Source organism: Hemitrygon akajei, chromosome 3 (assembly GCF_048418815.1).
Source record: "Hemitrygon akajei chromosome 3, sHemAka1.3, whole genome shotgun sequence".
NCBI lineage: Eukaryota > Metazoa > Chordata > Chondrichthyes > Myliobatiformes > Dasyatidae > Hemitrygon > Hemitrygon akajei.
The window spans coordinates 59,862,571-59,881,926 of NC_133126.1; positions in this window are offsets into that span (position 1 = coordinate 59,862,571).

Below are 19,356 nucleotides of genomic sequence, written 5' to 3' on the forward strand. Positions count from 1 at the left end.
TGGTGAAGGGGGTGGGCGCTTTACCGGAAGTTCAAGAAATCAATGTTCATACCATCAGGTTGGAGGCTAGCTCTGTTCCATACATGCAGATCAGAATCATGCATTAAGCAAATCTACCTCACAAGAAGTAAAGACCTTTTGTAGGGTTTTCTGTCCTGGGCATTGGTGTTTCCATACCAGGTCATGATTCAACCAGTCATGATGCTCTCCACTGTGCATCTATAGAAGTTTGTCAAAGTATTAAATGGCATGCCAAATTAGCACAGACAAAGTAGAGGAACTGACTTCCCTTCTTCACAATGGCACTTACGTGTTGGTCGCAAGAGAGATCATTTGAAATGATAATGCAAAGGAATTTAAAGCTGCTGACTCTCTCCATCTCCGTTCCCCTGATGATGACTGGCTAATGGACCTCCAGTTTCCTCCTCCTGTAGTCAATAATCAGCTATTTAGTTTTGCTAATGTTGAATGAGTGGTTATTGTTATGGCACCATTCAGCGAGATTTTCAGTCTCCCTCCTATACACCCAATTATCCAAATCATTCTTCACACATTAGTCCTACCTACTTTACCAGTACCTGGTGAAATTTAAATTCATTTCCTCCACTGTATGAACACCACAAGAATATCTTGACTCAGAACTACATGCAAGTATGGTGTGGTCTTACTTATTGCAGTCATGTATCTCTGCTGTTGTATTCAATTCCTTTTACTATGAAGAGAAGCACAGCAGCTTCATTCCTGCCCACCTGCTGTATCTGTGTGATTACTTTCATCAAATTCTACAAAAACACCAGTTCATTGTACTTCCTTTTTTCTAATCTGTCACCTTTCAGATAATGATTTGCCTTCTAGTTTGACACCAAGATGAATAATTTTACATCCACCTATAATATTCAACATAGGTCACGTAATAGCCCCCTCACTCAACCTGTCCAATTCACTCTGGAGCCCCTCAGCCTCTACTTTACAACACACATTTCCACCTAGCTTTGGGTCATCTGCAAACTTGGAGATATTACATTTAATTTCCTCAATATACAGTGGATTCTGGTTACTTGGGCCATCCATTAATCAGAACAGCTGCTTATTTGGGACAGCTCTTAAAGAACAAACACAAGTCAAGAAAATAGCTAAGATTCCCTCCGTTTACTTAGGACATTATGATACTTAAATAGGGGAAACTTTTGCCGAATAGTTTCTAATAGTCAGTCATGTGCACTTGTGTGGCCATTAGACACTACACTGCGCTTAGAGCAAGCAGCTTTTAAATAGCGTCAGTTGCATGTGCTTGTGTTCAAAAACTAGTAATATTTGTCAAGAAATAATCAGAAAGACAATTCAGAACTGTTTTGCTCACTGTGATTTCAAGCATTCAGGCTTGGAGATGCCAGAAATGGGCAGAAGTAACAATTAAATGATTTCTTCATTTCAACAAGTTGGAAACTATGAAGAATTTGGAGGTATCGACAATGATCTTGAATGTTACAATGAAAATGAAGATGTGGAAGCCACAGTTATCGAAAGCATTGTGTGAAGGTAATCTATTACACTGCACTAATTTTGCACTAATCTCTGCACTAATTTTGTTAATTTACAGTCAATCAAAAGAACACATCAGCATACATTGGATAAATTCCTCTGTCGATAACTATTAGGAACTAATATACAGTTTTATGATGCTGTAGTAGTACTTTAGTGTTCTAATTTATTCTGCATTTCATTTAAATACAGTATCTGTTACTCAGTTAAATGGTAGTTTGTATTTTTATGTTTTTTTAACTATTTCCATGAAAATTCAGCTAATTGGGGCAGTGCTTAATTAGGCCAAAATGTACCGGTTCCAATGTGTCCCAATTAACTGGAATCTAATATATATATATATATATATATAGTGAGTCTGCCAGGGTCCAAGCACTGAGTCCTTTAGTACTGCATTGGTCATTGCCTGCCACTTGGAAAAGGATACATTTAGTCCCACTCTTTGTTTCCTGTCTTGTGCTTTAATCTTCCATACTAACATCTTCAGTGATAACTTGCTGAAATCCCTCTTCCAGAAACATTCATACCCACATTCCCCCCATCCAACTTATAGAAAATCTAGTACCTTTATCAAGCATGAATTTTCTTTCATTTATCCAAGTCATATTAAACTGATCTTGTTACTGTTATCTAAAATGCTCCACTGTTAATTTTTTTAAATAATTGACTCAGTATTTCTCTTGCTACCAATGCCAGGCTAAGCAAACTGTAATTCCCTGTTTTCTCTCTTTTTCCTTTTCTTAAATAGCAAAGTTGCATTAGCTACTCTGATCTGTGGGAAAATATCTAGAGTGTAAAAGAATGCTGGGGAATTACCAACTATGTGGCACGGTAGCATAGTGATTGGCATAATGCACTCGCTGAAAGATTGGGGGTTTGAATCCCACCACTGTCTGTAAGGAGTTTCTATATTAACTCTTCTCAGGCTTTCAGCTGGATACAGGTATTAATTTTAACCTACATTTTAATGACAATTCCTGCCATCTTCATTAAGGATGATGCCTGGGCATGTCGAGTCCGATGGTATATATACTCCCGTCATCCGTCCCTCCTGATTAGTTAGTCCTCATCCAATCAACTTTCTACTGTCTCACCTTGTTTACAATTGAGTTTCAGTTCTTACTTACAGTGAGACCTTCATCTTTGTTAAAATCCTTTTCCTCTAGTTTTATTTCAATACCTTCGAAGTGGCACCTATTGGAAACCTATTTACACGGACTTACACTTCAACAATAACAGCCACTATCATGCCTCCCAATGTAAAGTGGTTCTTTCTATTGTGTTTAACTGTGTGAAAACTATTTCAGACCTGAAGGGTCTCCACAGGAATTAAGACGATTATGCGCAGCGTTCCTACAAAATGACTACAAAATGAAAGAAATCAATTGGGCCCTTAAAAGGGTCAACAGATAAATCAGGAAACCTAACAACAAGGAGGAGCCTGATGCTACTGCCTGCCTTCTCTATATTTCCATGGTTTCTGGAAGGATCATCAGGATCCTGAAGAAATACCAAATGTATACATAGAATCATAGGATAGTACAGTATAGTACAGGCCCTTCGGCCCACAATGTTGTGCCGACCTTAAACCCTGCCTCCCATATAACCCCCCACCTTAAATTCCTCCATATACCTGTCTAGTAGTCTCTTAAATTTCATTAGTGTATCTGCCTCCACCACTGACTCAGGCAATGCATTCCACGCACCAACCACTCTCTGAGTGAAAAACCTTCCTCTAATATCCCCCTTGAACTTCCCGCCCCTTACCTTAAAGCCATGTCCTCTTCTACTGAGCAGTGGTGCCCTGGGGAAGAGGCGCTGGCTATCCACTCTATCTATTCCTCTTAGTATCTTGTACACCTCTATCATGTCTCCTCTCATCCTTCTTCTCTCCAAAGAGTAAATCCCTAGCTCCCTTAATCTCTGATCATAATGCATACTCTCTAAACCAGGCAACATGCTGGTAAATCTCCTCTGTACCCTTTCCAATGCTTCTATCTCCTTCCTATACTGAGGCAACCAGAGCTGGACACAGTACTCCAAGTGTGGCCTAACCAGAGTTTTATAGAGCTGCATCATTACCTCACGACTCTTAAACTCCATCCCTCGACTTATGAAAGCTAACAGCCCATAACCTTTCTTAACTACCCTATCTACCTGTGAGGCAAACATACCATCCACAAACCCGTAAGGAAGCTCAAATCACAGCTTATGCGGGTCAGAGATGACTGGGACTCAAGACAGCTGGCGTTTACAGGATTCCCTACAAACGTGGAGCAGTGTAGATCAGCCAGATGGGACACACTTTGGAAACCCACATCAAGGAGCACAGGAGGTGTAGCCAGTTGGTTTACCCAGAACAATCGATGGTAGCAGGACATTACATTTGCAATTGCCATTATATTGACTTCGACAGCACAAAACTCCTGTACCACGCTAATGGCTTTTGGGACCGCCTGGTGAAGGAAGCCATTGGAATAAAACTAGAGGAAAAGAATTTTAACAAAGACAAACGCCTTGCTCTAAGTAAGAACTCAACCTCAATTGTAAACAATGTGGAGGACCGGAAACCTGATTGGATGAGGACTAACCAATCAGGAGGGATAGACTATGGGGGGGGGGGGGGGGGGTGCAGGTGTATAAATACCACCAGATTAGCCATGTCTTAGGTGTCATCCCTCATGAAGGTGGTGGAGATTGTCATTGAAATGTCAGTAAAAATCAAAACCCGTACCTGCTGGAAACCCATGGAGAGTTTATTCGTTATATATTCTGTGAAAGCATTAGGTTTAAGTTTGTACATTTTTCCTGTGACGACATGGGTTTCCTCTGAGTCCCATGGTTTCTTCCCACATTCCAAAGATGTACGGCTAAGGTTAGTGTTAAGTGGGCATGCTATGTCACACCAGAGGGATGGCGATACTTGTTAGCAACCCAGTACAATCCTCACTGATCTGATTTGATGCAAATGATGCATTTCACTGTATGCCCAGATGTACCTGTGACAAATAAAACTAATCTTTATCTTTATGCAACTATGCATCTACTGTTTCTGGGGCCCCTTCCTAGAGACCTCAGGGATACAGACTTCCCTGTCTGTAATGCAGTAGGTTCTGTGTTCAAGCTCCACTGTATTCTGGAGAAAATGACCTCCACTGATGGAGTGTTTTTCCTATCAGAGGTGCTTCATCGTGGCTGAGGTACAGAATCATGGCCTACAACTGCCATCTCAGCTAATCATATTTGGAAAAGATTAGACAAATACTTTGTCCTGGTGTACACCTAACCTTTATTTGTATTAGTACACAAATATTTATAGAATTTAACATGATGTTTCTGCAAGCTAATTGATCCTGTTTCTAAGAAAAGTTACGGAATTTATTGCACTGTTTGCAAAAATCTGCTATTTTCATTCCTGGTTTCAACTGTGAGTACACTCTAAGTCACCGGAAAGGCACTGAAGCTGGTGATGGGAATCTTTGTTCATCGAAATAAACGGGCATTCTTCTGGAGGCTCTCTAGGTACAGTCTCAATGACATTGTTTACTTCAATAACTTGGGTTGACAAATGATTTCTTTGATGCACATATTTACGGTGAAAGCATGCTGTAATTGATAAGACACCTCTGAAAGTTCAAACACCTTTGTTGGGAGAAACTAATCAACACAGATATTCTAAAAACTTCTGAGGACAGAGGCCCTGATAGATAGATCAGCTATTTGATGTACTAAGTGATAGTGTGGATCTGGTCTGCAAATTACTTAAGCCCAAAGTTACCTGGATTGATGCAAGGCAATTAATATCACCCTGGTGTCTACATTTGGCCGACATATATGCAAAAGTCTCCTGGTTACCGTTTTGCAAAAAATATCTCTTTGTCTGTGGGCATACCTGTGCCCCACAGACAGTAATACTTATTTGCAAATGTAAACTTTTAACTTCATTTTACTGCTTGCAATTTACAGTCCACTTTAGGAACTGAAGACTTGAATTAATATCTGCTATTTCACATAATTTTAGAATATTCGCTAACATATCCCCTCTTGGTCCATGGACAAAAATCTGTTCCAGAAAGGCCAAACTTTAAGGAAGATCTAATTAAGTAAGGCAGCAAAAATGCTGTTCACATTTTGGATTATTTCCCAATTTAATAACCTATCATGACCCTAAGTATATACGTCTATATTATCTATCATCCCTAATTGGCTGTCTACAAGACTAAGCAAAGACAACAATAAAACATTCCAGAAATTTGACCGTATCCGCTTCTTGGACATATTTGTCTTATCGATCTTTAAAATTAAGTTTTGTCATCTGTGTGCTTGTTGCCTCCTTCCCTGTTGACCCATTGCACTTTAATCACATCCTTGTCTTCTCCCCTTCAATCACTGATCACTGAAAATATCAGCAGTAGCTATCTGTAGTTACTCTATGGGCAGGGTTCATCAACAATGTGACCTTGTTTCAAGCTCACAGGCAAAAATTCACATCCCACGCCTTGACAGAAGATTAATCAGAATACTCTGACAACCAATCTCTCTGCCCCTTTGATTGATCTAAAGGAGGGTTTCAGGTGGTCTCTATTTGAATAGCTACAGGGCTTCACCCTGGTGGCACCCTCTCCTGCACTGTCCTTCAGATCACTGGCTCAGCCACTGAAAGAGCCCAGTTTGTGTTCGTTCTTCTTCCGGCTGGGGCAGCTGTGTTCAGGCACTGTGTATCATGTCTTCTCTCTTTCTCAGTCTGCCTTGCCATCAAGGTTGTGGAACTTGACATATCTGCCATAACTTCAATCCTTTCCCATCTATTTCCCCAATATATTTCCATTCCGATCTCTATAACTGATCATCTACCTCCCAGAACCAGCCTTTATTACCAAATATCAATACCATTATTCTTTAACACTATATTCGCAGCTTGCTAACACACTCTCTCTGTGCCTTCTGTGTTCACATTCCAGCTCCTTTTCATCTACAGGTCTACTTCCATTAGGAGCATCTACATCGGAAGCAACAGGCTGGTGTTTCTCACTTAGATTCTCTATAAGGACATGTTACTGGGTGGACTTGATCCCTTGTTCTGCTGGAGGGAGTGACAAGAAGGTGAGTCATACCTTTCAATCGGAGTCCAGTGTGTCTACTCGCTGTGCAGACATAGGTATCATTTGTCCAGAACACCACCAATGGACCTCCCACCTGGGAGCAAACCCTGCTTTATTAGGCAGCTCTCTTACCATAACTTGGTAACAAGGTTGTGGGAGAACTATCCTCTCTCTCTATTGTTCTCTCGAATCAGCAACATGCTGCTGCTGCTTTGCTTGGTCCTTCCACACTTTAAGCTGGTTGCAGAGGTCCTTTACATACTGGGTCATTTTGTCCTTATAAGCTCCAGGTTCACCAAACCCATTGCTTGCCCTGTCAGTAATCTGTAGGGGCTAAGACCCAGTATGTGGTTTGGGGTTGCTCGCAATCTCATCAGGGTCCCTGGTAATACAGCGACCCATGTCTTTCCTGTCTCTATTACAGCTTTAGCTAAGGCAGTTTTGATTGATCAGTTCATCCTCTCTACCACCCCTGAACTCTGAGAATGGTAGAGTACATGATAGTCAAAGTTTCAAAGTAGAATGCATTTATTATCGAAGTATGTATGCAGTACGCAACCCTTTGATTTGTCCTCCCGCAGGCAGCCACAAAAGAAAGAAACACCATGGAACTTGTTCAAAGAAAACATCAAACCCCCAATGCACAAAAGAAAACAAATTGTGCAAAAAAACAAAAAAATGAGCAAATAACACACAAAATATTAAACATCAGACTGCAGAGTCTTTGAAAGGGTCTAGGAGTGTTTACCACTGTGTTGTCCATTGACCGCAGTCCACAGAGCCAGTCCACACCAAAGCACCCCGATCAAATCAGGCAAAAATGGTAAAAATGTATAACCAGAAACACTTGTAACATGAACTGCAAAATCCTCCAAAACAAGTCCACAGCCACGAACAGCACCAATCAAACCTTGCAGCGTGAGGAATACTGGTTCAGCAATGAGCGAGAGGGAGGGGGAGGCTGGTCATAGGCAGGCAGGTAACATTGAACATGCGCTCACCTTCCACTCTCATCCTCGTCAATTTTCATCGCACTTAACAGTTTAATATAGGTTATCCCACCATTACTGCAGCTTACAAACCGGCACAGTCCAGTACTCTCCCACATTGCTACAGTAAAGGCGAAAAAGCCAAGTTATATTTGGTAATCCAGACACTAGGGCTTTCTTAATATCTGGGAAGGCCTTGTCTTCTACTAACCTCCATTTATCTTCCTCCAGACGGGGCTTACCTCCTTTCATAAAGCCTATGTTGTTGCCACCAATGCTGCAAATCTGTATGAAGTTCATCACTCTCCACACATTGACTGGACAAGGCATGGAACTGATTGCTTTCCTTTTATCTTCTGCCATGTCCTTTCTACCCTGTGAGGGAACATGTCTCAGGCACTTGGGCCTTGATCTTAAACCCCTGGTGCTGTAATATTTCAAAAACACTCAGTATTGCTCTACAGTTCCCTACTTCATCCTATGAGGTAATTAACAAACCATCCACGTATTGTAGAATTGTACTACAGCATGGCATCAAGTCAAGCTTGCCCAAGGTCTGTCCCATGACTTCATGGAAGATGACAGGCTATTGGGGAAACCCTAAGGTTGTCTAGTCTATGTATACTGTTTTCCCTGTAAGGTGAGGGCAAAATGGTCTAGAGCTATGAATATTCTATGTGCTGGGGAGAGGCCATTAAGGCTGGGCTAGCCATTATGGGATGCCATTGTGGTGTAGTCCTATTGAGTCTACTGTCTATAATCTATTGTGAACCAATATCATTCACCCAGCTTCGTTACCGGCCACGTGGGTGAGCTGGTGATCGAAGAAGTCTTCCTCAGTTATACCCTGTTGTTTCAATACCTTTACTATACTTTGAACAGGTAGCAGTCTGCCAGCCTTAATGGAGTATTGTTTGTGGGGTTTGCGCAGTTCCCCTTCTAATTTAATTAGATCTAAGCTAACTTGCCTACAGTCTTGTTTATGTTTGGTCCATACCCCTGGGAACTGCTGACAGAGGAGTCCATACATTTCTTCCTTGCTCCAATCCTTGTTTATCTGTACTGTTGCAGCTATATGGGCCACTTTGTGAGCCCTAGACATTGTGCGTGTTTGCTTACCCTGATGTCCGTATAATTTCTCCCTTTCCTGAAGACACCTGTCTCCACTTACGTCTATTCCCAGGATACTTCCCTCATTATTTAGACAGACCCAGAAATAAACTGGGATACGCATTCCCCCAATGTCAAGCATCTGAGGCTCACTCTTTTCTGCTATAATTGTCCACACACACACACACACACACACACACACACACACACACACACACACACACACACACACACACACACACACACACACACACACACACACACACACACACACACACACACACACACACACACACACACCCCTGTAATATAAATAGCCTTTCGGGTTGTTGATAAGGGTAGGTCAGTTACAGGTACTGATGCCCCTGTGTCCATTAACATAACACATTGCCAGCTCCCTAGCAATCCTGTTGTGTAGATCCATGGCTCACCATTGTTGAAAATGGAGGCTACTGCCAGCTACTTGTCTGACCTCGGTGCTGTCTATACTCGTCTATAACCTGGTCAGCAGTCAGACTGGACTCAAGGTTGTGGACTTTGGTTCTTTTGTGGTCTCCACCTGCCTTGTTAGGTGACTTTCATGCACCCTTCTCCTGTGTGGACGCTATCTCCAAGCATGGCCTGGGAGACCGCAGCTGTCACGTATTATCTCCTCTGCCCTTCTCTGTCTAGTGTGGCAGTCCTTTGCTAAGTGCCCGGCCCAGTTACAATCAAAGCAAAATTCAAGCATCTTCACTGCAGCTATGTCTGCTCCAGCTACCTTACAACCCCTTTTCCCTCCCTTTCAATCTATTTCCTCAGCCCATGAAACTTGTGTGGAGTTGGTGGATCCCACCGTCATCCCCAAGTCTAAAATCTCCTGGCTTACTGAGCTCAGCCCTTCCTTGAACATTTTCAAGAAGACTAGATCATCCCTCCCTGGATTGTCCTGCCCTCAGAGACATAGTGTTTTTGCTCTGCATAGTCCAAGGAAGGTTCATCAGCCTTCTGAATGACTGGCATGACCATTTCCCAGTTACTCTCTCCTCCAAGTCGCTGCCTCTCTCCATCCTTAAAATTCCAATATCCTTCTTCATTGGCGGCATCCCCACTAGTTGCCCAATTTCCATCCTGCATCCCTTGTGTCATATTGTCCCACATATTTCTCCGGCTTGTGTATGTCTTTGGGATGCATCTAGTGGAATTTGATCATTTCTTCTAAGTTAAGCCAAAATTCATCAACTCTAAGTGAGGCCAGTTCGGATAGAATGGTCTCCTTTTCCAGGGGACAAGGGGCTTGTGGATGGTAGTGATGAGTGTGAGTGGCTGACTGGTATCATCAGGATTCTGAGCCTGCCATTGCTTGGTCTCTATAGGTACCATCCCAACAGGCAGTATGGGCCATAATCTCTCCTGTTTGTGGACACTTCCTGGTCTAACACTTCCTATTTACCTCTCTGCCCAGATTCCTGACTAATTCTTTTGTGTATTGTTCTCATTGTTCTACCTGTTCTCCACCCATCTTTCTCTCTGTAAATATTCCTTCAATGTCCAGCTCTGTTTGTACACTGTCTCATTGTTTTCTGTATTCATCCTTTTCCTCGGTAGCTCTGCTATTTGTACACTGTGTAATTCCTGACACATTGTTCCCTCTTACAAATACACATGACAGAATGACTACAGCTTTGTCTCTTCTCTTCTTTGAATGGTGTTGCACCACTGCCAAAGTTCCTCTGGGCTTCAGGTGTTAACCCAGCCAGCTTTGTCCATTCCCTGTTCCACCTTCTCAAGTGTATGGAGCATATACTCGTGGAGTTCTCCCCTCATCATATTTGAGTCTATGATGTTGCTGAATCTCTTTTATGTTGAAAATGAAGTATTTCTGCCCTATGACCCCCTCCCCGAGCTTTGATTCTAACAAACATACAGTCAATCACACACACAAACAATGCACTGCTATATGGCTTCTGGAATGAGTACACATACACACTTTTATATCTACCGATTCAGCTCTCCGTCATGCTCTTTAATACTTCGTGGTTATTGACCCAAGCAGATCTAAACATGGGTGCTACTCTTAAAAAAAAATATTCACCAAATTAGACTGCTGAAGTCACTGACCGCACAGTGGGTCTGGATGAGCCCCCAAAGATGTTTACTATGATCTAAGTCACCAGAGAGGCACTGAAGCTGAGGATATAGAAGTCTTTATTCATTGAAACAAGCAGGCATTCTTCTGGAAACCCTTTAGGTAGAGTCTCATAAACTCTGAAGTGCACAATATTTTTATACCTTTAAGATCAAAGGTATCAGTTGGTGATTCAATACAATTTCAATAGTTACAATGACATTGTTTACTTTAATACTTTGGATGACAAATGGTCCCTTTGATGTACATATTTCCAGTGAAAGTACATTGTGATTGATAAGACACCTCTGAGGGTTCAAGCACCTTTGCTGGGAGTAAAACGTATATTCTAAAAGTTTCTGCGGAAAGAGAGCCAAATGCCCAGCTAATGATAGATCAGCTATTTGATGTGCTAATTGATAGTATGAGTCTGGTCTGCAAGTTTCCTTGAACTTGTTTACAATAGTGCAATTAACTTAAACCCATAGTTTCCTGGATTAGCTCCGGCCAATTAGCACAACCCATTGTTTTAGCATTTGGCTGATGCACATGCGAAAATCTCATGATCACCATTTTGCAAACCATATCTATTAATCTGTGGGAAAGCCTGTGTTCAACAGACAGCAAGGTTTATTTGAAAGAAAAATGTGCTTTTAAGTCTAATTTGCTACTTCTAATTTAGAATTTATATTAAGAACTGAAGTCTGGCTCTTGCTTGAATCAATATTTTCTAAATTCACATAACTCCAGAATACTCTCTAACAGTTCCTTTATATTCCTGCCTTGAAAGATAAAAAGGAGCTCAGACATGCATGATAATAACCAATGCATGTCTGAATACTACATCCAGGGATTTTAGACATGTAAAAGGGACCCATGTCATTCCCAGTTTGGGACACTGCCAGCCTCTGCAGGTACCCAGTTATTTTTGAGCAACAATCCACAAGGTTGAGTGTAGGAGTTTAATATGTGCAATTTAAAATTTCCCTATATTACAAATGTGTTTCTACATTTCAAAGAGAACAACATAAGTTTGTAATTAATAAGTCCAGTCATTTCTTTCTGAATGAACTGACCACATTGGAAGTTAAATATTAGCAAATCTGTGTATTTCCCATTGATTTGGAGAGATGACATTCTACTACAGACCTACCTTAAAGTCTGTGTGCCAACTGGTTTCCGTTCAGTCTCCACAACTTTAAATATTTTCACTGCCTTACAAAATTGTGGTGAACATTTATTTTTGGATTCCATCTCTGATCTGTAAATATAATTCTCTGTACAAATATGTCAAATGGCACTGGACAAGGTGTATTCTGTGGGAAATTTGAACTAATTAATGGATATGACCTACGGGTGATTTAGAATCCTGAATCATACAAAAATACAGAAAATAAATGGTGCCAATTAATATTGTTTTTCAAAAGATGAATGCAACTAATTGCTTTGCTGAATAATTTTAACCACAACATTTATAAATAAGCTACTTTATTTGCAGTTATCCTTTATGAGCATTTAAGAAATAAGAAAAGAATCTGCAGCTTCCAAATGATCATTTTTAAAACAAATGCCAATTACATCAAAAGTATATTTCTTGGTTAAATTAAAGAATATATTTAATTAAAGTACTTTAATTAATATAAACAAAGAGCAATTAGTCTGAAGTGTAATTAAAAACTGAAATTAAAAGTTTAATTTCAAATTCATCCTCGTCACCAAATCATTGCTAAATTAGATAAAAACACTGATAAACTAGTCATCTAAATCCATAGGGAATGAAACAATATGGTTCCGCATCTGTAGAATAATATTATTCCACATACACTGGACCACAAATTTAATTGGCTGTTATCACCAGCTCTGAACAAGACAGCTTATCAATAATTTGCAAGTGCGATCCACACTGCAAAGCATTCTGCAGATTTTGTTTTGTTAATTGATGTGTTTCCTTATTGTGTAACTCTGTTACATCTGCACAATTCCTGCATTTTTCACAGGAAATAAGAAACATCAAAGGTGAGAAAAATAATTCAATTTATTTAGTTTTCATTTCCTTCTACTGTATCTAATCCCACTAATTCTAAATTGGCTGGAACCTCTTAACAGACTGTGGTCTGGAAATTGAATCATGCTGAGAAAAACGTCAATTGCTGATACTTATGTTGCTATATTTTTATGTCAAAATTTCCTTCTATTTTTCTTGTCCGTTCATTTAATTTTATTTTTCTATTCTTGAAGCAGTGGTTTCAGGTTGTTCTTTTGTTCCAGTATTATTTTGCTCGCTGTGGATGCAAGAATTGAAAAGAAGTGGTACTACTGAGAACAATAAAACCATATTTGAAATGGAAATTATTGTAAACCATTCTTGCTGCCAGACATAAATTGTAATTTTCATCAGACTTTATTGAACTGCATGCAAATCCATCAATCTCGGTAACAATCAACAACAGACAATTTTATGGTAACTTTAGCTGTGCTGGATGTAGAAGGTGATTAACATTAAATGCAAATCATATTAACTTAGTTACACCAACCTTAGAATATATTCCTAAAAGGATATAAAAGCACTGAGGAAAATGCAAGCAAGATTTATGAGAGTGATTGTTGAGATTCTAAGATATTGCGCTGATCTGGAAAGACAGATAATGATGGGGAATTTTTACGCTAAAAATAAAAATCCCTGCGAACATGAAAGAACTTCAGGATGATGCATCCACTTGTGGAGAGATGTTTGACGCTGGGAAATATAAATATAAGGTAACCACCTGTGGTGAACTACATATACCTGTCTGGACACCCCCCCCCCCCCCGCTGACTGTTCCTGTGGCTCCTTCCACAGACCCCGGTATAAAGGCGATTGGGGCCTGAGCCCAGCCTCTCAGTCTCAAGGATGTAGCATCGTGGTCAATTGCTGCTTGTTCTTTCTTCCAGTCAATAAAAGCCGATATCTTGCCTCACGTCTCAGAGAGTTATTGATGGTGCATCACCACCAATGTTTTCAGGAAGGAATTGAAAAGAAAAATTCTTTACCTTGAGCAAAATTAGAAGACGGAACTTTGTGCCATTTGGTGTATTTAGGCAACTATTACAGAAATTTAGGGAATTAGAACAGGGAAAAGAGAAAAGCAGAAGGATATATCTTCAAAATTACAGAACCATTAACAGGGAAAAACCAGTCGACACCTGTAACATCAAATAGTTGCTTCTGTGCTGCAGCAGAATATCTATCGTAAATGAAAATCTTTGTGGATATCATAGATGAGAGCTTTAGTGAGGGTGTCACACCTCAGGTGCAGGCTCCAGATGGATAGGTGATCTCCAGAAATAAGAGAAGCAAGAAGATAGTGCAGTATTCCCCTGTGGTTATTCCACTGAGTAATAAATATACCCTTTTGGAATCTGTTGGGGTTGTTTTTCAAGACACTTCAGAGGCCAGTAGCTGTAACTGGGTTAATGAGGAAAAGCAAGGAGGGACGAAGTCTGCCAGAGTGATAGTGATAGGGACTCAATAGGAAGGGATGCAGACAGGTATTTCTGTGGCTGCAGTCAAGACTCCAGGGTCAAACATGTCTCACAGTGGGTACAGGACAGTATGGGAGGGGTGGGTGAGCAGCCAGACATTGTGATCCATACAGCTGCCATTGACATAAACAGGAGCGGGAATGAGCTCCTGCAAAGGGCTTTTTGGAGGCTAGGTAGAAAGTTAAAACGCAGGATTTCCTTGGTTGTAATCTTAAGAATACCACCCGTGCCGCGTGCTAGTGACTTGAGGAATAAATACGTACTTTGTTCAATCTGTGGCTAAGGAGCTGGCGCATGAAGGAAGGCTTCAGATTTACAGGTGTTAGATTCCCTTCCAAAGAGGTGGAACAGCTCCACAAGACATTTTGCATCTGAATTGTTGGGGTCCAGTATCCTCACTGGGACGATCAATATGGTAGGACTGATGGGCTGGAATGTATTCTTTTTAATCCTAGGAGTATAATGGGTAAGTGGAATGGAATTAGATCCTGCTTTAGTTCTTGGAATTATGATGCTGTTGACATTACGGAGGCTTGGCTGCACAAGGGACCAGGACTGGCAGTTCAACACTCCTGGGTTTCATTGTTTTAGATGTGATAGAGAGTGGGGTAAAAGAGGTAGAGAGATTGCACTATTGTTGAGAATAATGTCACAGAAGTACTCCGAGATGGCTCCACTGAGTCGATCAATTGAGACAAATTGGATGGAGCTCCAAAACAAGAAATCTGCAACTGTTCTGAGGGGATTACACAATAAGCCCCCTAACAGCCACCAAAGGTAGATGAACAGGTATGTAAACAGATCATAGAAAGGTGTAGAAATTTCAGGACTGTCATAGTGGGTCTTTACCTTCTGCAGTGTTGATATGAGCTTACTTAATACAAGAGGTTTAGATAGGGCAGAATCCCGTTCACTACATCCAAGAGGGGGTCTAGAATGTGTATGTGGGGATTCCAACTAGTAGAAGGAACAAACTAGACCTGATTCTGAGAAATGAATCACAACTTGTTAATGGATGACCATTTTGGGAATAGTGACCACACTCATTGTGTTTTAAGGTGAGCATGAATAAAGACAAAGTTGGATCATATGGGAGGTACTAAATTGGTAGAAGGAGGTAAGGGCTGTTGACTGGGAGCAGCTGTTGTCAGACAAGCCCATGTCTGGCATGTGGGATTTGTTTAAAGACCAGCTGAGCAGAGTATGGGATTGGCATTTTCCAGTAACGAGTAAGGACAGGGAAAGCCAATGAAGGGTATATTGGGTGACCCAAAAGAAGAGAAGAGTAAAGAAGGAGAAGTGGAGAGTAGCAAATGTCAAGAAGAGAAAGGAAACATACGTAAGGTTTAGGATGCAAAATCAGGCTGGGTCCATTCAGAATATTAAAACAGAAGGGAAGTGCTCAAGCAGGTGAATAGGAAGGCCATGAAAGGGCATGAAATGTCCTTGGTGAGCAGGGTCAAAAATGTTGTTAATACTGTACGTTAAGAAAAAGAAGATAGCAAAGGAGAGGATAGGTTCACTCAAGGATTAAAGGGTAATTTGTTCTTGGAGTCAGAGCAATTGGCTGAGTTGCTAAATGAATACTTTGTGTTGGTATTTTCTGAGGAGAAGGATTTGGAGGATAGTGAAAGCACAGCCGGACATCCTAATGTGCTGGAATACTTTGAGATTAAGGAAGAGGTTGTGCTGGATCTTCTGAAAAGTAATAAAGAGGGTAAATCCCAAGGCCTAATGGCATATAAAGAAGCAAGCGAGGAGACTGCCGAGGCTTTGACAATAATCTTTGTGTCCTCACTAGCAACAGATGAGATCCCAGAGGACTAGAGTGTAGCAAATATTGTGCTTTTGTTCAAGGAAGGAAATAAAGATAATCCAAGTAATTATAGGCTGGTAAACATCACATCAATGGTAGGGAAACTATTGGAGAGGATATTGAGACATAGAATTTATACATATTTGAAAAGGCATGGTCTGCTTAGGGTCAATCAGCATAGCTTTGCATGGAGCAAGTCACACTTTAAAAACTTGATCAAGTTTTTTTGAGGCAGCGATCAGGGTAAGGCTGTGAACATTGTTTATATGGGCTTTAATAAAGGATTTGATGAGGCCACTCGTGGTAGATAGATTCAGAAGATAAAGATGTATGACATCTGAGGTGAATTGCACGTTTTGATTCAGAACTGTCTTGCAAACAGAAGACAGAGAGTAGGGGTGGACAGCTGTTGCTATGGTTAGAGGCCTGTGGCTGGTGGTGTTCCACAAGGATCAATGCTGGATCCTTTGTTATTTGTGTTATACATCAATAATTGAATGAAGATTGGCAGGCTTGTGAATCACAACAAAACTGATGGAAATGTGGACAGTGTAAAGGACTGTCAAAGATATATATCAACTACAGCAATGGGAAGAGAAGTGGCGGAAGGAGTTTAAACTGGCCATGTGTGAGGTAATGAATTTTACAAAGTCAAATGAAAGGAGAATGTGCACAGTGTCCTGTACAGCCCTTCATAGATCCGAAGTACAGAGAGATCATGGAGTGCAAGTCCATAGTTCACTAGAAGTGGCTACATGTGGATGTGGTAAATAAATCATATGTCACACTTGCTTTTATTGGTAGGGGTGCTGAGTATAAGAGGAAGGAAGTCATGCTGCTGCTTTATAAAATTTTAGCCAGATTTGGAGTATTGTGTGTTGTTCTTGTCACCACATTACAGGAAGGATATCCAGACTGTGAAGTGTGTGCAGAAGATGTTTACCAGGATACTGCCTGAATTAGAGGGTATGAGCTATAAGAAAAGGTTGGACAAACTTGTGTTATTCTTCCTAGAACTTTGCAGGCTGACAGGATACCTGAAATAAGTTTTTTTTTCATTATATAGGCTAGGTAGTCAGAATCTTTTCCCCAGTGTGAAATTCCTAACGTCAGAGTACATGCTTTTAAGAACAGATGGGAGAATTTTAAAGACAATGTGAGGGACAAGATTTTAACACAAAGAGAGTTAAGTACCTGGAACGTGTTACGAGGGGCACAAGTGGAAGTCGACAGTTTGGTAATGATAACAGGTTTTTAGATTGGCATGTGAATATGAGGAACAGAGGGATGTGAATGATACTCGGGGAAGGACATTTAGTATAAGTTAACATCAAAATTGGCACAACATAAATCGGAGACGTAACGTAAATATGTTTACTCCTCATGGATGTAAGAAATAAAGTCAATTCAACTTCATGGGCCAAATGGCTGCCTAGTGCTGTGCCTCTCTATATTTTATGGAATTTTTAAATCGAAATACTGTATAGGAAAAGCCATCCAATGACTCAATAAGAAATTTGGGTCATCTCACTGAAACATTATTCTTATATTTATGTTACAGCTCATTTTTCACCTAATTCAGTCTCCAGTTTTCAATCTGCATCATGTCCCAAAATAAGCTGTGGTAGAAATGCAAAAACTGTCAGCGATTTTCTTCATTTCTCTCTGAAATTCACTGTTGCTCAAATGCAGGTCAACACAGAAATTCAGAAGCTGGAGTCAAAGATCCCCTGCTCCTTGATAAGCAGCACCATAGCAGGCTTTTCAAAAGCAAGGAGTTACCTTACATTTTTAATATACAGTTCCTACTATAACACCATTATGTCTTTTTGGATAGGGGCAATATTATATAGGCAGATATACTCTCTCCTAGTCTGAAAAAAGTCATACTAAATACAACTAACAAACAAGGAAGGTCTGAACCTAAAAAAAGACTATTATTTGTGTCACTCGTGTTATTTAGGACTCTGCAAGAAATTTACTGATGTCTTTTATCTTCCGAAAGCTTAAACAATTTTGAACTATTCCTGTATTTTTTATTTCAACCAGTCTATTTTTAGTCCACTTTAAATATGAACAAGTGTGAAAACTGTATTTCTCTATGTAAAATGATGCAGTTAATGCTCGTGACAAATCATGGAAGAACAAGAGATGTAAATGTTGTTACAATGTTGTAAATGACAGGGAAATGTCATCATTAAAATCAATCAATCAACGGAATAAATCAGATTCTCTTGGGATGTATCTTCATCCTCCCTTTTTAATGTGCCTGTAACAAAGTTGCAAAACATGATTATTATTTAATAAGTAGTTTTCAAATATTTTCTAAAAAGTTGCACTGTCAATTAAAAAATATCTGTGTCTCAGCAGCACCAAGGCACCTCTAGCGCACAGCAGGGATGCTCTACCAAATCACAAGCTGTTTCCTTGCAGTAAACTGATGTAGTCTAATGATATTTTTGTGTGTTTCAAACTGGCAAAACCCAATGGGGTGCTAGTAAACACCCCTTTGATGTTCAATGTTTTAGGAACAGCGTCTTCCTCTCTGCCTTCTGAATGGACAGTGAACACTACCTTACTATGTTTTTGCTTTCTTTTCAAATGGTTCCATTTATTATCAGAGAATGTATACAGTATACAACCTGAAATACTTATTTTCGTAGATGTCCATGACAAACAGAACTCCAAAAGAATGAACGACAGAAAAATGTCAGAACCCCAAAGCCCCCTTCCCCTCTCCCTTGTGCAGGCAGCAGCAAACAACAATGCATCAAACTTTCCCCTTCCCCTCCCACCCGTTTCAGCAAAAACATCAGCGCCCACCACCCACCAAGCAACAGCAGAGCACCCAAAGAGAGGCCATGATCTGCCGTCAACAAAAACTTCTGTTTACCCGGCAGTTCGACATGCCGCAAGCTCTCTCTCACATGAACAAGGGGCAGAGAGTTATCACCCATTTCACAACAGAAGTGGAGACTGACAGTCGCTGTTTCGGTGCTACATTCTACTGTGCTGCTTTTTCATTCCGAGATTCCTGACTCCAGAATCGGCAGCACACTCTCCCCTCCATCAAGAGAAGGAGAGAGAGAATATGACTGCTCACCTACAGATACCTCTATCCATACAGCCGCCACAGTGAAATCATGATGTTCCTTCCCCTGCGACGCC